The sequence below is a fragment of the Lepidothrix coronata genome, unplaced genomic scaffold, assembly GCF_001604755.1.
Source record: "Lepidothrix coronata isolate B3197 unplaced genomic scaffold, Lepidothrix_coronata-1.0 Scaffold218, whole genome shotgun sequence".
Taxonomy (NCBI): domain Eukaryota; kingdom Metazoa; phylum Chordata; class Aves; order Passeriformes; family Pipridae; genus Lepidothrix; species Lepidothrix coronata.
This window is the reverse complement of record NW_016690398.1, coordinates 923,930-941,397: the sequence shown is the minus strand read 5'-3', so window position 1 is coordinate 941,397 and position 17,468 is coordinate 923,930. Positions and strand designations below refer to the sequence as shown.

General features: G+C 40.7%; 1 protein-coding gene and 1 long non-coding RNA gene across 2 annotated transcripts in view; one reads left to right on the top strand and one right to left on the bottom strand.

Moving 5' to 3' along the window:
- BCHE (butyrylcholinesterase) overlaps window positions 1-10,308 on the bottom strand; it is a 50,620-nt gene extending 40,312 nt beyond the window's left edge. Inside the window, exon 1 of the mRNA XM_017833602.1 lies at window positions 10,045-10,308. The gene's annotated coding sequence lies outside the window, so the exon portion shown is untranslated. The remainder of the gene's footprint in view (window positions 1-10,044) is intronic.
- Window positions 10,309-11,455: 1,147 nt separating this feature from the next.
- Window positions 11,456-17,468, top strand: part of LOC108506509 — a 51,419-nt gene continuing 45,406 nt past the window's right edge. Inside the window, exon 1 of the long non-coding RNA XR_001877787.1 lies at window positions 11,456-11,721. This is a non-coding gene — a long non-coding RNA (uncharacterized LOC108506509). The remainder of the gene's footprint in view (window positions 11,722-17,468) is intronic.

Genomic DNA, 17,468 nt, shown 5'->3' with positions numbered 1-17,468 from the left:
ACACAATTCAGTGGACAAATATGGGAACACATTGAATTTGTTCTACAGAGCTGTTGCTCCTCCTCCTACATGTACTGGAAGTGCTGATATAACATTTATTTTCAGGGCATAAATGGCACTGTGAAAACAATGCAGACCCTCTCCATGTTCCCTCCATTTACAGGGAGAAGGGAGAGCATTCCTCCCCTTCTCTGAGAGGGTTTTTGATACTCAGTTTGACTATTCTCTGAGAGGGTTTTTGATACTCAGTTGTCAAGAGTTTGCTCTCTACAACACCCTGAAAGGAGGTCAGAGCCAGGTGGGGGTCGGCCTCTGCTCTCAGGTAACAAGTGACAGGACCAGAAGAAATGTCCTCAAGTTGCCCCAGGGGAGGTTAGACTGGAAGGCAGGAAAGATTTCTTTACTCAGAGGGTTGTCTGGAACAGAAACAGGCTGGAACAGAGGGATCACCATCGCTGGAAGTGTTAAAAAAAATTGAGGCTGTGGCCCTTGAGGACATGGTTGGCAGTGCTGGGTTAATGGTCTTGGAGGGCTTTTCCAACCTGAATGATTCCATGATAGGAAGGTGTCCCCAAGGAGTATAGTAAATTACTTCCAACAAATTCTTTCTGCTAAGGTGAAAGTATGGCTTAACTTTGGCAAAGACCAGAGGAAGCAGAGTGGAGGACTGACCCTCCCAGAAGATTCTGTGCTGCCCCAGTTGTGGCAGGAGGGGCTGATGGAGACATATCAGCTCAATCCAGCTGATCTGAGATGCTCCATCCAGCAATCAAAACTGTCTCTGCTTCGGGAGCAAAGCACAAATCAGTGTCTCAGCTGATGGGATATAATTAGAGAGTGATCAAAGCACATCAAGCAGATAGACTTGACATCACCGTGCTCACCAAACCTTTTCAGCAGCTGGAAAATAATCTGGAGTTCCTCCACCCTGAAGCAGGATGTGTGGGAAGCTGGCACAAAGGCATTTCATCTCAGATTTGTTTGCTGTCCATAGCTGTGGATACCTGTGGCAGAACTCAGCATGATTCCCATACCTGCTCTAGTGGGATGCAGGAACCACAACACCTCCCTGTGCTTTAGTGGGCTATAGGGAAAAGTTGTGGACAACAGCATTTGGTCTTTGATGATTTTGTCCTCTAATTTGGCACTCAAGAAAACAATTCTTTCTCTTATTTATCTTTTTTTTTTTTTTTCTATTCTACACTTTTCCAAAGGTCTTTGTACAATTTTTCAGAAGTGTCATCACTGGGCTTCAGAGTATTTTGTCCTATTTATGTAATAATGTGTTTCCTCTGTAATAAACCGAAGCAGAATAATAATCATCTTCATAAATTTCAACACACTTTATATATTTGATCACCATAAACAAATAAAACTTGAGTGAGTTTAAATGCATTAATCACACTTCCAGATGGACTCAGTGCTTTCTTGGACCAGGACTGTGAGTCATTCTTCAGCCATGAACTGGGCTAAGGGACAAAGATGAAGCAAAGAGACACCTCATCATTTCTTTGTGGGGAAAATCCTGTAGGAATATTCGCTGCATAGATATAATGCTACTTTTGCCCCAGAGCACTTTAATCCGTCAGTGTTTCCGAAGGTGTCTTTTAAAATCCCTTTGCTCTCAGGTCCAAACCCACCCAGGTGAAATCAAAGGTTCTTTCTATCAAGCCAAGCAGGACTGAGCAGTCTGTGTTTTGGACACAGCCTGAAGATAAATAACTCAGAAGGGTTGTGGATTCCCAGTCCCTGGAGATGGTGAAGGCCAGGCTGGATGGGGCTCTGAGCAACCTGGTGTATGGAAGGTGTCCCTGCCCATGGCAGGAGTTTGGAACAAGATGAGATTTAAAGTCCCTTCCAACCCAAACCATTCTATAATTGTGTGATTCTATGAAAAAGCCTCTCACAATCTCAATAACAGCCCCAGCACTGGACTGGAGCCCCTTTCTAGTTACAGTTAATGGCTTTTGTCCCCTTCTACATGATCAATAAATGACCTGAATATGTAGTTTGCAAGATATTTAGTTCAGCACCCACAGCAGTGCCAGCTGCTCTGCCAGTAATAACAGCCTGTTCTTCAGAACCCAGTAAAACACAAAATGTAATTAATTTTATTTGGAAATTCTGTCTGAGCACATTTGCCACCCGTTTCACTTCACTGCCACATCAGAAGATACACTCTGACCAATGTCACTTGCCCTGAAGACACAGAGGAAAGAAAATAAATGTTATTATTGGTGTCTGAATATTCCTTCTGTGTAAATGCATTTTATACTTTGCTTGGCTTCGATATAATAGAAAAAGCAAGACAAACTTGCATTTTTTTCTACACACACTTTCCTTTTGTCTATTTTTCCAAAATTTTGCATGCTGCATATTGCAAGCTTTTCTTTTTAGTTATACACCTCTAGCTATTACCTTGGAATAAAAATTCAGACACATCCAGCACGAACTGCACCTCGAGGTTTCACAGTCAGTGATGTTGGGAAGGATCTGCTACTTTATCTTTTTGCAGTGCCCTGACAGTCTGGTTTTTTCTATTTATTCTGAAAACCTCAGGTAAAATAGTATCTTAGGAATGAACTAACGAAAGCCAGCTGCAGTTCTGAGCAGGTTTGTGGGGAAGGGATATTTCTGTGTTTTCTGTGCAGATACCTGATCTGATGCATTAGAATAACCATAAACCACCAGGTTGTGCTGTTGCCCTTAAGCAATATTCATCACCACAGAGCTGGCTCATCTCATGGCTGCTATTCATCTGAAATCCTAGAAAACCAGAAGGAAAGCAAGCCCCTCAGACTCATTTTGCTTCTGATTTTACAGCTCAGTATTTTTCACAGGACTTTGTCTCACTTCGAAAACCACTAGCGGCGTTTGCTGAAATTCAGGTACAAAAAAAAAATTAAAATAAGCAGTAGAAGTAAAATTATTAAAATAACAAAAATAAAATAATAAAAATAAAATAATTTAAAATAATAATTAAAAAAAGGCTCATCAGCAGCACAGGCTTGGGATGCAAACACTGCACAGCTGACCCTGGTGTTACACACAATTTCCAACGAAGCTTCCATTAATTTCATAGCTGCACCTAATTTTCACTACTGCATTTCTACCCCTTCCATAGACCATTTCAGTCTTTCAAAACTCTACATTATCTCAAAAATCAAGAGTGTGCCTAGGAGAGATCTCTGAGGATGCCTTGGATATGTAGGGATTAATGAAGATGTTGGACATGGTGTCCCTTTGCAGTCGGAACCTCAATGCACTGCACTAACCCTTTGAATCTTATGAATGCTTCTACCATGCTGACCTCATCCATAATTTATTCAGAATATTTTTCAGATTACCCTTTTTGATAGTTTATACCTGAATATTTATTTTCCTTGCTAACTTCTGAACAGATTTAATCTTTCCAGGTTCCCCGTTACATAGTTTTTAAGTAAATCACAACTAAACAGAGAAGATTTTTTTTTCTACAAGACTGGTCACCTCAGACAGTGGTGTGATTCAGGATTGCTTTTCCACATGACTAAAGAGACACTTTGTATGTGTTAACTGCAGAGATATGTTAACTGCAGGGATATGGTAACTGCAGGGAAGTATTAACATTTTTAATTAAATGAAGAATGTGCAAGAATGGTCATGCAGAGTCTGAGCAAAGGTAAATCAACAAATCATAGAATGACAGAATGGTTTGAGTTGGAAGGGACCTTAAAGGTCATTCAGTTCCAAGCCCTGCAATGGGCAGGGACACCTTCCACCAGCCCACATTGCTCCAAGCCCAGTCCAACCTGGCCTTGGACACTTCCAGGGGTGGGGCAGCCACAGCTTCTCTGGGCAACCTGTGCCAGGGCCTCCCCACCCTCACAGGGAAAAAATTCTTCCCAATATTTAATCTAAACCTCCCCTCTTTCAGTTTGAAGCCATTTCCCCTTGTTCTGTCCCTCCAGGCCCTTGTAAAAGTTCCCTCTCCAGCCTTATCATCTCCCTTCTGGAACTTAAAAGCCACAATAAGGTCTCCTCAGAGCCTTCTCTTCTCCAGGCTGAACAATCCCAACAATCTCTCAGCCTTTCCTCACAGCAGAGGTGCTTCATCCCTCTACTCATCTCTGTGGCCTTCTCTGGACTCTGTCCAAAACCAGGGAACTTTGCAAAAGTAAAGTAGAAGAGCAGACAAAACATAAACTGATGCAAGTAAAACTTTCCAGCCAGCAAAAAATGGAGTCTCAGTAAGAGTTTTTTGCCTCCTGTTGCCACCCAGTTTTTCTTCCTTGAATTCAACCAAGCACTTTTTGCAACCTTGGAAACATTCAGCGTCCAGAACATCTGGTGGCAAAATCCACTGCACTGGGACATGAGTCGTGAAAAATGGTTCCTTCCAGTTTGCTTTGAACCCACCCCCTGGGAGCTACACGTGAGATAAAGGGAAAAGCAAACCTGGTTAAGATTCAAGGTTGGGTCCTGATAATTTCCCTCATAAAACTAGGTAATTCCATAAAACCAGTTTTATGGGCTTGTGACACAAGAGATAAGACTGTCCCACAACACAAAACTAAACCAGGATCCCAAATCTTTAAACCTACGTGAAATAACTGAGAGTCACTTTTAGAAAGGATTTAGTTGAATTTTAACATCCAAATCACTAAGCATTTGACTATTTATTCTCTTCTTAATATTCCCAAACATTTTAGGATTCTTCCTCAACTACCCTTCAGCTTTTTCCTTGGCTCTGGGGAGCTTTTCCAGGCTGTTTTTCCTTTCCTCCTCAATTGATGCAACACATACCGTCCTCTGCCTTCCCTCAAAGTACTCCAAGAAAAAAACCTTTTAGCTCAGATTAAAAAGAAGAAGGGGAAAGGCTCCTTTTCTTTCATGCACCTCAGTGGGAATACACCGGATCAGGGATTGTTGTAACACAAGAAACACAACTCAGGTTATTCAGCTCCCAGTGGGGAGCTGGGACCGTCCTGGCTTGTGGATCACACTGCAGTGGCACATTACAGGCTGCACAGTTGCTCCCTCTCCTAAAATAGTCTCCCAGAGGATACCACCAGATTTTTAGCTACTGAACAGTAGCACTTTATAGCCTGTTTCTGTCCATCTATTTAGAAGTGAATCTGTCCTTTCAGGAAGAGGATAATTATATGTTGGACATTTCCAGATTTCCTCCTGTCCAAATTATCGACAAGCAACTCCTGCTGTGTCTAGTCCAGTGTTATAAACACTGATAAATGTGAATATTAAACCCCAGAACATTTACAAAGTGGTGAGAGAGGGGGAAATCCTCCCCCCTCCCCTTTTGGAATGGTTAAAAATGTTGCCCCACAGATCTGTTGAGTGTGAGCAGAAAGGTTCTCAGAATAAAAACCAACCTAAGAAGATCATTCAGTGATCGTTTTAGAAGGCTTATGACCCAATCCATCACCAAAGCCTATTATAGAAATTTGAAAACTACAGTGTTAAAAGGTAAATTTCTGCCATGGGTTAAAAGCTATTTATGAGATAGAGAAAACAAAGGAGAAGAAAAAAGATTTAATTCTTGCCATACAGAGAGGTTAATATGGAGTGCCCCGAGACTTGCTGTTGGGACTGATTTTTTTTTTTTGTCCCTTTAAATCCCTGGCATAATGCAAAAAGTCTTGGCTTACTCAGCAAATATTCTGCACTCCTCTCTTGCAATAAATACTTGTGCTTCAGCTCAGATTGGAATAGCACCCACCAGACTATCAGGGCACCCAGGGAGGAAGCTCAATCTCCAAGTGGTTCCACTTCAGCAAAAACATCCCAAGGGGGGGATCTCCCCTTGGTTGCCCATAAATCAGAACAAAGACAATCTTTCTTTTCAACATTCCACAAGTCTGAAGCTCTGCAAGGCAGATAAAACACATTTTCCCCTTGAATATATTAAAAAAAATAAAATATGTGGGAGCCATGCTGCTGCTCTGGAACACATTGCTGTTATATCTGAATGAATGGCATGAAGCATCAAAAGGAGTCTTTAAATACAAAGTAAAACCTTAAAGGTTTAAGTGCATGTATGCAGATGTTCAGCATGGAAGTAATGATATATATATTTATACAGCTCATAATAAAAAATATATATATCAAATAGTGAAAATATATATATATATATATTTATATTTATATTTATATATATACACACACAGCTCATTTTCCAGTAAATGCAGCTATCTGGAAAAAATAGTAAAGGAAGTTTCATCCAGATGAAGATTCGTGAATCTGCCAATACAGACATTAATGGATTCAGATTAGCAGCTGGGAAATCTTGATGGTCCCTCTTCTGATGGAAATCAACAGTGGATTTCCCCCTTGAAAGGAATTCAGGGAGTATCCCTGATTTTATTGGTATTGGTAAGAATAACTATAATTTTTTTTTAAATATGGATTTTCCATATTTTCCTTTTCCTTTCTCTTGTTCTCAGATAGAAAGATTATGGTAAAGCTGAGTTTACTTGTTTATTTTGTTAAAAATGTAGCATCTCCCTTTCCTTATATGCCTCAGTGTTACTTAGCTGATAAGAATAGAGTTTAATTAAGTTAGAGAGGCCCACTAACCATAATAAACCCCAAAACATCTGTTTGCTGGAGCAGACTGGTAACTTCTGCCCATTTTTTTCCTTCTGAACATGTTGTTAACAAAAATCAGAATTGGGGTTTTTTCACAGCACAATTCCTTAAGACTTACTGTGTCATGCCCAGATCTCCACTGTTATAAAAAAATCATCATATATTATTTCACACATTACTTGATTAAGCATAATCTTGTAGTTTCTCGCCCACTTTGCTCCGAATGTAAAACCTTTGAAAATCTCAGTCACTGGTGATTAGAAACCTTACTTCCCTTTCCAGATAAATGTATAATAAAATTTCATTATGAATTTTATAATTTCTTCTTATATTCTCTCTTCCTGGATGGTTCTTTATGGTTAGATTTATAAGAAGGAAACATCTTTATTAGCTGTACCATATTTCTAAGCCAAGTCAATCTGTTTCAGTCTATCAGGGTTTTTGGTGATAACAAAAAATTTACTTTCCTTCCATCATCCAAGTGAACCTTGTGCACCCTGTCCCTATTTGAGAGCATCACTCTTGATGTGGAAGGATCAGAAATATATAAATATATCATTATTTCTTTTTATTTCTTAGAGGTCAGTGCAGGCCATCAAAAGTGATAGTGCCAAGACTTAAAAAAAGAAATACTTTTTGAAAAGTAGTTATTCTGCACAGAAATGAAGGTCCCAAGAGTCAGTCCTTGTACCTTCCTCATTTGGTGTACAGGACCCCTGGAGCTGTTCTGGCCTCATCCACCCCATCTACTTTACAGCTTTGTTTTGGGTAAGAGAAATGAGGGAAGACCATTTCTTGAATCAGAGAAACTCTGGGAACAGGGATAAAGAAGCAAAGGAAATAAAAGCAGGGCAAGTGGTGGAAAGCAGGGCTGGGATGTCCTGGAGTGAATATTGAGACCGAATTTGTCCCATCACTAAATGGTCTGCTAATGCAGGCTCTTTGCATGGCACTGAGACAGGAGGAGCTGGGTATCCAGACTCTTCTTTTCCACATTTCTCTCAGATTCCTTCTTTTCTCTGCAGCTTTGCACCAATATTCCCCTCTGCCAGGTACTGAGAGAACTGATTTGGTTCCAGGCAGGAGGCAACTGTTTTCCCTGTGCAGACCACGCACCCACACGCCCCAATACACACACACCTCTCAGTGGAAACTTCTCCAGCTGTATTTTCTCTCCAGAAAGCTGCTTTATGTAATTCCATATTGGCTGAAAGGATTTTCGGGGGAAAATACATCCAAATTAAAATCAACCACTTTAAAAACATGGAAAGAAAATTGCTGTGTAACAGTCATACTCCTGCCAGAGAAAACCAGGTGTAGAAAGGGAAGAAAAGCCTTTCTAAGGGTTTTAGAGCTGGGAAAGCCTGGGAACTTCATTTTTAAGGATTCTTAGAAATGCAATGATTTACTGCTGTTGCTCACTGAAAGTGTGCTGGCTATGGAAAAATGCAGAGAGGTTTATGCCAAGGTGGAGAAGATGAGGAGCTCTGGGATCCTGACAGAGCAGCCTGACTTCTCCAGGGTCCAAAAACCTGAGCACAAATGCTGACAAATCTATAAAATGAGATCAATCCCAGGAGGGAGAATGCAAAGATTTAACTGAGCACTACTGCAGCATCACACGTGTTAATCAGAAGTTACCAGCAGCATCGACCCCAGGGCTATGGCAGCTAATAATTAACTTAATTGTGCCACAGGCCACCCCTGGCTGCTGCAGGAGCCCTTGGGGCCAGCTGGGAGACAAAAGGGAAAGGAGAAGGGAAAAGCTGAGCACAACTCCTGTGTCCTGAGGAAGCTGGAGAAGAAGGAATAATCACTCAGAGCTTGTCTCTGAGCAATCAGGCACCTTACATTATGGCTGGAATTTTTAACTGTGAAAGCTCTGGGATATCAGCAGTGCCTTGTTGAGCTGTGACCAAGGATTAGCTGCAAACAACCTCTGAGGAGCTTCCCCAGCCCTGAAAGCTCAGAACCCTCCCAGCATAAGCAAAGAGCACGCAGGGAAGGCACCATGGAGTGCTGCTAAATCTCAGAGTCTGAGCTTTGCTGATCTCACGACTGCAGCACAAAGAAAGGTTTGAAGCATCCACCTTTCTGCCACCCCTTCTGTGCCAGTGGAGGAGCAGGGAATGAGCTCAGAAGTGTGTGGCCCGTGGGTTCTGTTTATAACCAGCGTGATCAGCCAGAGAGGAAGAGCTGCAAAACTGCAGCACAAGTGTGAGTGCATTTATTATGGCTGGAGTTTTGATGGTTGGGAAACTCCCAGTGGGATCTGGGAGATGCAAGCAGCTGACATTTAAAACATTTTAATTCCACCTTCATGTCCCGCTAGCACTTTAAAGAGAAAAGAATTCACGCAGTTTCCTTCCACTCTGATGCCTCATTTTACCTCATTCACTTTACACCACCTAATGCTAATTCTACATCCAATATTTTCTGCAAAGGCTGACATTGATTTTTTTTTTGCACCCATTTTAGATTTTTTTTTTAAATGTTTAGATTTAGAGGATGTGTTTTGCTCCTCTGCAGCTCTGGTAGTTCCTACACCAGTCCCCTTTGCACGGGGGTGACCCCACCTGGGTGAAAACCATCCCCTTGCTTTTCCATATGTCTGTACATGTTGTAGAGCCTCTCGGTGTCCCCCAGTGGGGCACAGAGGTGTCTATATGTCCCTTTTGTGGTCTAAGAAGAGATTTTTTAGTAGTAAAATATAATAGTAAAGTATTACAATATATATAAGAGCATATGGGGCCCTGAGCAACCTGATCTGGTGGGTGCCATCCCTGCTCATGGCAAGGGGTTGGAAATGATGATCCTTAGAGTCCTTCTGACCTTCTGTTCCTTTCCATGATTTAGGATTCCTTTCTATTTTTTGCATTTTCAACAATAAAGAGCGTAGAAAGGACCAACGACATGATATTTTTAGCCATCAGCAATCAGTTCATTCTAGTTTGGAGATCCCAAAATAGAGGAAACACACACACCCCGATTTCCTGCTTAACACCTTTAGTCCATGCTGTGTGAGCAGCTCAAAGCCCAGGGCCGGGCATGTCTAGCAGCCTGCCCAGGGCTCGGGGGGCAGTTCAGTTCATTTTCCCAGATTCTCATGGCTGGCTGGAGCTCGGAACACCCTCCAGCTCTTCTGGGCCAGTGCCAGAGGCAAAGCCTGCAGGACCAGCATCCTCCGAGGGGCCTGTCCAGAGTTCAGGATAAAGGACAGGGGAGCACCCAGAGCCCTGGACGAGGAGCTGTCACAGCTCCAGCTGGTGCTGCTCGCACCCTCCGCCCGCCGAAATGTCAGACCCGCGGAGGTGGCATCAAATTAACACAGAAATGAGGGGGAAAGCAGCAGCTCTTCGTTTGTTTACTCCGACCCGCCTGTCTGATCTCATCAGCGCTGCCACCTCTCCCGCTCTTAACACTCCTGTCTCTGAAAAGGAAGCAGAAAGGACCAACCTTGAAAGCTGATTTTTCCCGTCTGGCTGCTTCTCCCGTCGAATAAAAGAACCAAGAGCCGGCTACCAAAGTAGCCAAACTATTTATACCCCCAAATGCTGGTTAACCCCCGAGATAAGCGGGAGGTTGGGGAGCCAGGAACAGCACATGACTCCAAGGATGGGCTATTTTTTCTCTGTAAATAAAGTACTGAAGTAAGGGCGCTTTGGCAAACAACTGAATGAACCACACATTTCTGCTCAGCTGTGTTTACTCATCTGTGCTGTTCCTGCTTTGCTGAGACCTTTCCCAGTTATTGCATGTTTTTATAGTGACTGGTAGGACCCGAGTTTTTTTATTTGTTTTTCAATTCCTTCCAAGCTCCAAAAGAAGCACATGCAGATTTAATTGTTTTCTGTAATTGTTTGCAGTTTTGACTCACAGGATGGATTTGCCATTTGAGTGGAATTTAGATTCCAGGTTGCTTTTATTAGAAATAAAGAAGCATTAAAATCTAATATAACAGAGGGAGACACCCAACTCAGTTATTCAGTTTTCATGGTATTGCTTGGCTGGATGAGTGGTGGGACATCAGTGAGAAAGGGCTGTGTTCTGGTCAGGTCCGTGGTGGAGCATTGAACTACTTTCTTTTCCACTTCGAACTTTTTGAAGAAAAATAAAACTGTTTTTTTGTGGCTTTTTGGTTGAGTGGTTGGTTTGGTTTGTAGTTTTATAGAAGTGTTTTCGGTGAATATTTTGACTGAATATAAAACCCCAAATTTTCTGCAGAAGGAAAACATCTGAAAAATAATTCAAGTTGAAGAAACTCCATTGTTCAGTCCTCAGCAAATCTGCAAGGTTGTCACTCTCACATTGTCACTTGACTGTATTTTAGTCCTACATATATTTGCCATTTACATTACAAACTCTTGAGCCTGAGCCATTTATATCCTGAGTTTTGGCCAACTAAAACAACACAAGCAAGTTCAGCTGGAAATAACATTTGCATGACTCCAGCTGCTTCCATGATCACCCCCAACTTCAGTCTGGTGTTATTATGCTCTTGATTCCATGTAATGAAACGTGAAACATTTTGAAAGGATCAAAGGTGACCATGCCCTAAGCTGCAGAGGGAGTGGAGCCACTCAGGAAGTGTCCAAGGTCAGGCTTGGAGAAACCTGGGCTAGTGGAAGGTGTCCCTGCCCATGGCAGGGGGTGGAACGAGATGAGTTTAAGGTCCATTCCAACCTAAACCAGTCTGATTCTGTGATTTTGTGATTCATCCAGTGGTGAAGCACAAACAGGTGGCACAGCCAGGCCATGATTAGCTTGTTAAGCCAATGGTAATAATTAACTGGTAACAGCTGATAATGGTAACACCAGAAACGGGGATGGGAACAGGTGGTGTGGGTGACACAGACCTTGAGCCTTTTGAAGGAGGGGAGTGCTGGGACCTGGCTGGGTTTTCCAGGTGCCACCAGCTGGTTTTCCAGCTTTAAATCTGTGCTGCCAGACCTTTGTTGGTACCTGTTGTCCTGGGACCCCTCACACACCCTGATTCCAGCAGGCAGGTCTTTCCCCCATCACACCTGGGGCAGTTTCTGTGCTCATCCTCTGCCTGTGCCCACACATCACATTCCCTGCTCCAGAATGATCCTGTTCAGCACCAACAAACCCACTCAAGAGGTTTTATTGAAGGTATGTGTATTTAAGATGTTAAATTACAGATGCACGTTCAGTTTTCAGTGGTGTCTTGCTGACAGTTGGACCAGGGAAATGGTTTTTAGGTCGAGAAACTCATCAGGAAACGGGACTGGAGTCTCTCAGTTGGGGTTTCTGTTTATTTCTACAGTATTAAAGAAAACATGGCTTGGTTTATGTAAGTTTTTGGTAAATATTATTGTACGTAGGATATATTTCACTAATGCCAACAGTGTATTATTTTACCCAAATGAACTGCTGGCATGATTATTTTGATTATTTGTCTGTGAAAAACGTTCACTGAGGCCATGATATTTCACCCCTGGGTGTTAGATTTATTCTATACACATTAAGACAGCTCTGGCTTTCAGTATTGTAATTTGGAAATATAATCTAACCACACTTCACAAGAATTTACTGTCTCTTTTGATCCTTGACCTGTTTATATGGTAATTATTAACTAGCCTAATTCTGAGAACTGTGTTCACGTTACGTTTTTACACAAGATACCTTGGCATGATAAAATGATGCCTAATACAAGTCAAGGTTGCTTTTGCTCAACCAGAACAGTCACATTAATTCTAAATTCAGTGTAAACAAGAAGCAGAATAAATGTTTTCCAAGTAGAAGAACAAACCTGGCAAGGAATAAAACATATTCATGCTTTTAAGTTCATAATATGAGTGTGCAGAAATACAGAATCTCAGTTTTCAAGGATGTCAGGACATTTTACAGGCTACGGTTTATATATTGTTTTCCCTTTAATTTTGAGCTAATTCTTTATTTTAACCAGTCTTAATCTGTTCCATTCCAGGTATTTATAATTTGTACATATATCCAAGATTGAATTTGGGGCTGATTTTGAACGTCTTTTCAGGCAAGTGCAAATCAGAGCACAGATTGAATTTACCTGGGGATAAAGTACCAGCACAGAAACCCCCCACTATGAACTTATTCTGACTCACATAATAGCAAGGCTCCAGTGCTGTCACTGATGCTGTCACAGTCTGTGTAAGGATCAGAAGAGTTACTGGTTTTAATAACTTATTATTGCATGATTTTTCACATCACTGCTTCCTTGACCTCAAGAAAGTCATCTCCTACACCATACTCAGATAAACCATATATATTCAGTTTTATAATTCACTCTCTATAAAATATCTTTTCCAGACATCCTACTTTTCATTTTCTGAATATTTCTTATTTTCATTGTCAGTTTGGAAATTAGGCTGCAGAATTAAACAGACCATTCCAATAATGGTCTCCATGGACAAGATGCCACCTCTTCCCTGCTTCTTCTTCTTCCTGTCCTTGCTCTTTCTTGCAGCACTTTGCTAACACTTTATATTCAGCTTCTTATCTAAGATCCTTGTTTCTGCAGTGCAGGATATGTTGATTTTCTAAGCATAAATATGTGACATTGCAGATGTACAAAGCGTGTTTGTCTACAGTAAAATATATGTGATTTACACTTGGACATGGCAAACCTTCCCCAGTCGTTCTTTAATCCATATTTCATTGTACATTAGTATCAAATCAGAAATGGCCAGAAACTATTTTTCAATGTGTTTTAACATAGATTGTAGTAGTGTGAAAAGTCCAAAAGCAGTGGTTTAATGTTGCCCAAGTGTACCATTGATCATTAAAACTAGTACTAGAGTGAGTGAAGTCCTGTACTTTAACACCTACTGAAATAGAAGTGGTATAGATCCTCCTCTAGTGTAAATAGTCATGCTGAAATCAAAATGAATAAACCTGTGATCATTTATGCCAAGTAAGAGCTGGCATTTCCTAAGTTTACCAATATTTAGCTGTATTTTAAATTGCCTTTTTCATATTGAAAGGAAAAAAAATAAAAAAACAACTTCTTTATTTATCCTCTGAAATTTGTCTTTGCTTCCTACGTTTGGGAACTAAAATACAGAGGGTGGAAAAAAGGCAGGAATTGCTAAATAGAAATAGCTCCCTCCCCTGTCACGAGCTGTGTTATGGCATAGAAGTCAGCTTTTTACATTTTTCTCTTTGCTTAATATTTCTTAGTCAAGCTCTTTGCTGTGCAAATGAGTGGGCACATGCAAATAAACAAATTTACTAATGGCCTTTAATGTTGTCAATAATTTTAAAATCTAAAGACTTAAGAAAATAATGTGGCCAGAGAGGAAACCTCCTGAAAAAGAGTCTTACACCACCTGTAGGCAGCGTTTCTAGCAGAAAAAAACAACCAGTCTCAGACAAATCATGGTAAAAAATGTCCTCTGCCAACAAATCTTTGGGTTACTGCTACAAATACCCTCATTTCCCATCCCAGTAAAGCCTTTTTTTGCCTCTGAGTGGAGCAAAACAGTTTGAAGATAATGACTTGAATACTACATTTGAGAAAAGACTGTAATCTTAATCAGGGAGGGGTGGAAGCAGGGAGAAGATTACACAATCAAAAGATAGGAAGAGTGTTTATTCATTATTAAGAACAATTTATCCTCTGCTATTTCTGCATCTCCTGGTGCAGGCTTTAAAACATATGGAACTTGCACAGGAAGGGGCTGGGAGGAGACAGGAATCTTTTTAAGGCAGATGTATTTCATGGCATCCTAGGGAATAGGAAAGATTACTCTCTGCATTTCAATAGCTGGCATTCAATCTGATTTTTAGAAATCCCAGACCATAGGACTTCCATCTCTTCTATTATTCAACAGTTTAATGTGCTGCATTTCTTGATATTTACATCAAATGTCTTTCATCCCTTATAATATATTCCCTTCACCTGTTAAAATTCTACTGTCATATAACAGAGTGAATAATTATTATCCTTTCTACAGGCTTATGTCCTCAGACACTTGAAAGCTGTTATTGTGTTCCTGCTTATTCCCTATTTGGCCAAATTATAACTGCTTAATTCTCTTCATTTTTCTTCCCACTTCAGTTCTCACAAAACCCCTTAATTTTTTATTCTGTCTCTTCTCTGATTCCCTTCCAATGCAACATCTTTCTGGGAGAGCATTTCTCAGAGTTGCCTGCAATGGCCAGAGCAAGGTTGCAGATAATCCCTGCTCTGTGACTGCCATCCATGGCCAAAATCCTTTGAAGTCCCTGGCTGAGCTTCCAGTGGATGCAAACGGTGCTGGATCTTAAACTTGCATTTTACTTTTTATGCTTCTTGTGACATCCTCCAACTCTCTTCTCTATTACTACTATTCCATTTCCTAAATTGCTGGTTCATCTTCTGATTGGTTCTGTGCTTTCTGTTGGCTTTGTGTTTGCAGTAAAATAATTTTCCTCCCTTGCTGAATCTGTTTTGGCCAATGTGCACCCATGCTTCCTCTCAGAACCTTTTTATTTCACTCTCCTTATTGACATTTCAAATCTTCTAGAATGAGCATAATCTGTGTGTTTAATTAAGATCTCAATTATGTCCTTTTTCTAAATCATTAATGAAGATATGAAGTAAACCCAGACTAACAATCAGTGTGTGTTACCCCACTGGACATTTCCAACCATCTTGTTTCACAGCTGTTTGTCATAATTTTTTTCATTTGTCTTTTAGCCAATATTCAATCCACACACCATTGTCTCCAGCCAAGCAGACTTGAATTAATTTTTCAATTAAGATTTCATGAGACAGTGTCAAATGCTGTACTAAAATCCAAATATCTGTCAACTCCCATTCTGGGGTTTTTTTATTATTTTTCTTTACTTTTTTTTTTTTCCCTACTCCATCTGTTTAAAAAAGTTATTCCTTCAAGTGCTTCACACAAAGACATCAACAACCATCCCACATCTGGATCACTTTAAAATTGTGCTTGTCAGCAGGTAGACTTGAATTACCTGTTTGTCTAAACACCATTTAGCTGAGGGTTTGCAGACCATGAAGAGACATCTCTCTCCTTCACTCTGCAGAGTGACTGATGAAAGCTGGAAGAGTTACAGGCTTGTTCTAACTAAATCCACTTTCAGACTCCTAAATCTCTCCATTATTTTAGTTTACACAGATTGAAAATACTTTCTGTCCCTTCCTTATCATGGTCCAAAAAGCAGCAGATGAATGTGTAGCTGCATTCACTGATTTTTATGCCAACTAGAGAAATTTCTTTCCACCTCCATCATCTGGTGTCCGTGGTGTGCCCAAGCCAGCAAACCCAGGCTTCCTAAATCCAGGGTGCTCCTCCTCAAAGGGTCTGAGGATTTGAATTTTGACAGTTTCATTCCTTTCCATTAATCCTCTGGTATTTCCATTTCTTTCAGAGGGACTAATCATGTAGAGAAGTGCTGTTAATGTTAATTAAAACAGTCTAACTTGGATTTTTTTAGAGCTGCTCTGTGCTTCTCTTGTTGAGGGGAAAAGATGATAACCTGTTGTATTAACACATTATTCAATTTAGTTAATTCCTTTCATTCACTGAAAACAGCCATGAAAGTAATTGTTCTTGTCTCTGTTAACTCGCTGTGTCCTGGATCCTCACTCTTTACTGAGTTTCATGTGATTAAAAAGATAGTAAATTTCTATGAACATATCATTTGTGTCCAATTAAAAGTAAATCTCCAGCCACTAGAATGGATTTCAAATTAATTCACAGTGACTAATTAGAAGGCGTGTCTTCATTTATTCTAGAAGAATATTACCAGAAAAACATTTTATAATATATTCACACTCCTGCCAACACAGAGGAACCAATAAACAAGTTTTGAAGTATTAAAGTGCTTTCTCCTTCTGTGAGAGACCATCAATGTCCATTTTTTCAGTAGCCAGAGACTCAGATTAATTGCTGAAGGATTATGTATTTCTTTTTTTTAAAAAATCACATCTGAATCTATGAAAGATTTAAAGAGGCTTTTGAATAATGAAGAAAGCCATTGAAATTAAAGAAAGCCAATGGCTTCTATTTTATTGCAAACATATTTTAAGGCTTGACAACAGTTGCAGTGTTCCCCTAATTTTTGCTGTAAAAGGGAAGTAAAACAATAGTTTATTGTGGCAATACTTCATACTGCCCTACTTCTGTAAATTGTCTTTAAGCTCTAGGGTAAGGACAGAACATTCATGTTTTTAAATTGGATACAAAATTCTGTTTCTATGCAGTGGCTGCTGTAGCATAAATTGCTATACAGAGACTACCAGATATATCTGAACACAGCCATGCTCAGCAAGTTGTGGATGTTTCTTGCCTTACTTTACCTGCAATGCTTGTATTCTGTGCTCCTTTTCAATGTTTTCCAATGTTTGGAAGGTAGAACACAGACCTGGAAAACATTTCCTGCTCGTGGGAAGTTGCAGAGTTCTCGAAACAGCCCCCAAACTCTCCAAGCTGTTCCAAAGTTTTGCAGTGTTTTAGCACAGCTAATTTATAATATAAATTGGGTGACTGGTGTGAACCTGGATCTTGCACCGGGAATTTTTTTATGAGGACATAACATTCTACACACAATAATGGAGAGAAAATAGTCCTTATTAAAGTTTCATTGGAGAGCAGCAGAGGGTCGTGTGTGGTGTCAGGGAGGTGCTGCTCTCTGCAGATGCCACCGAGGAGGGGCCAAAGGGTGGCCTTGCCTTGTGCCTTCTTGGACAGGCAAGAGCAGGGTGATGGATTCGGTGTGTGGGGAGGGTGCTGTGCTGGCCCAGCAAGAGCAGCACCTTCCTTGGTGTCCTAGTTAGAACAGCTGGGACCAGTTCATCACTGTATGGGTGTAACCCAAAACTGTGTATTCTAGAGCCTTCCATGCTATTGCCCAGAAAGTGTTCTCAATAGAGC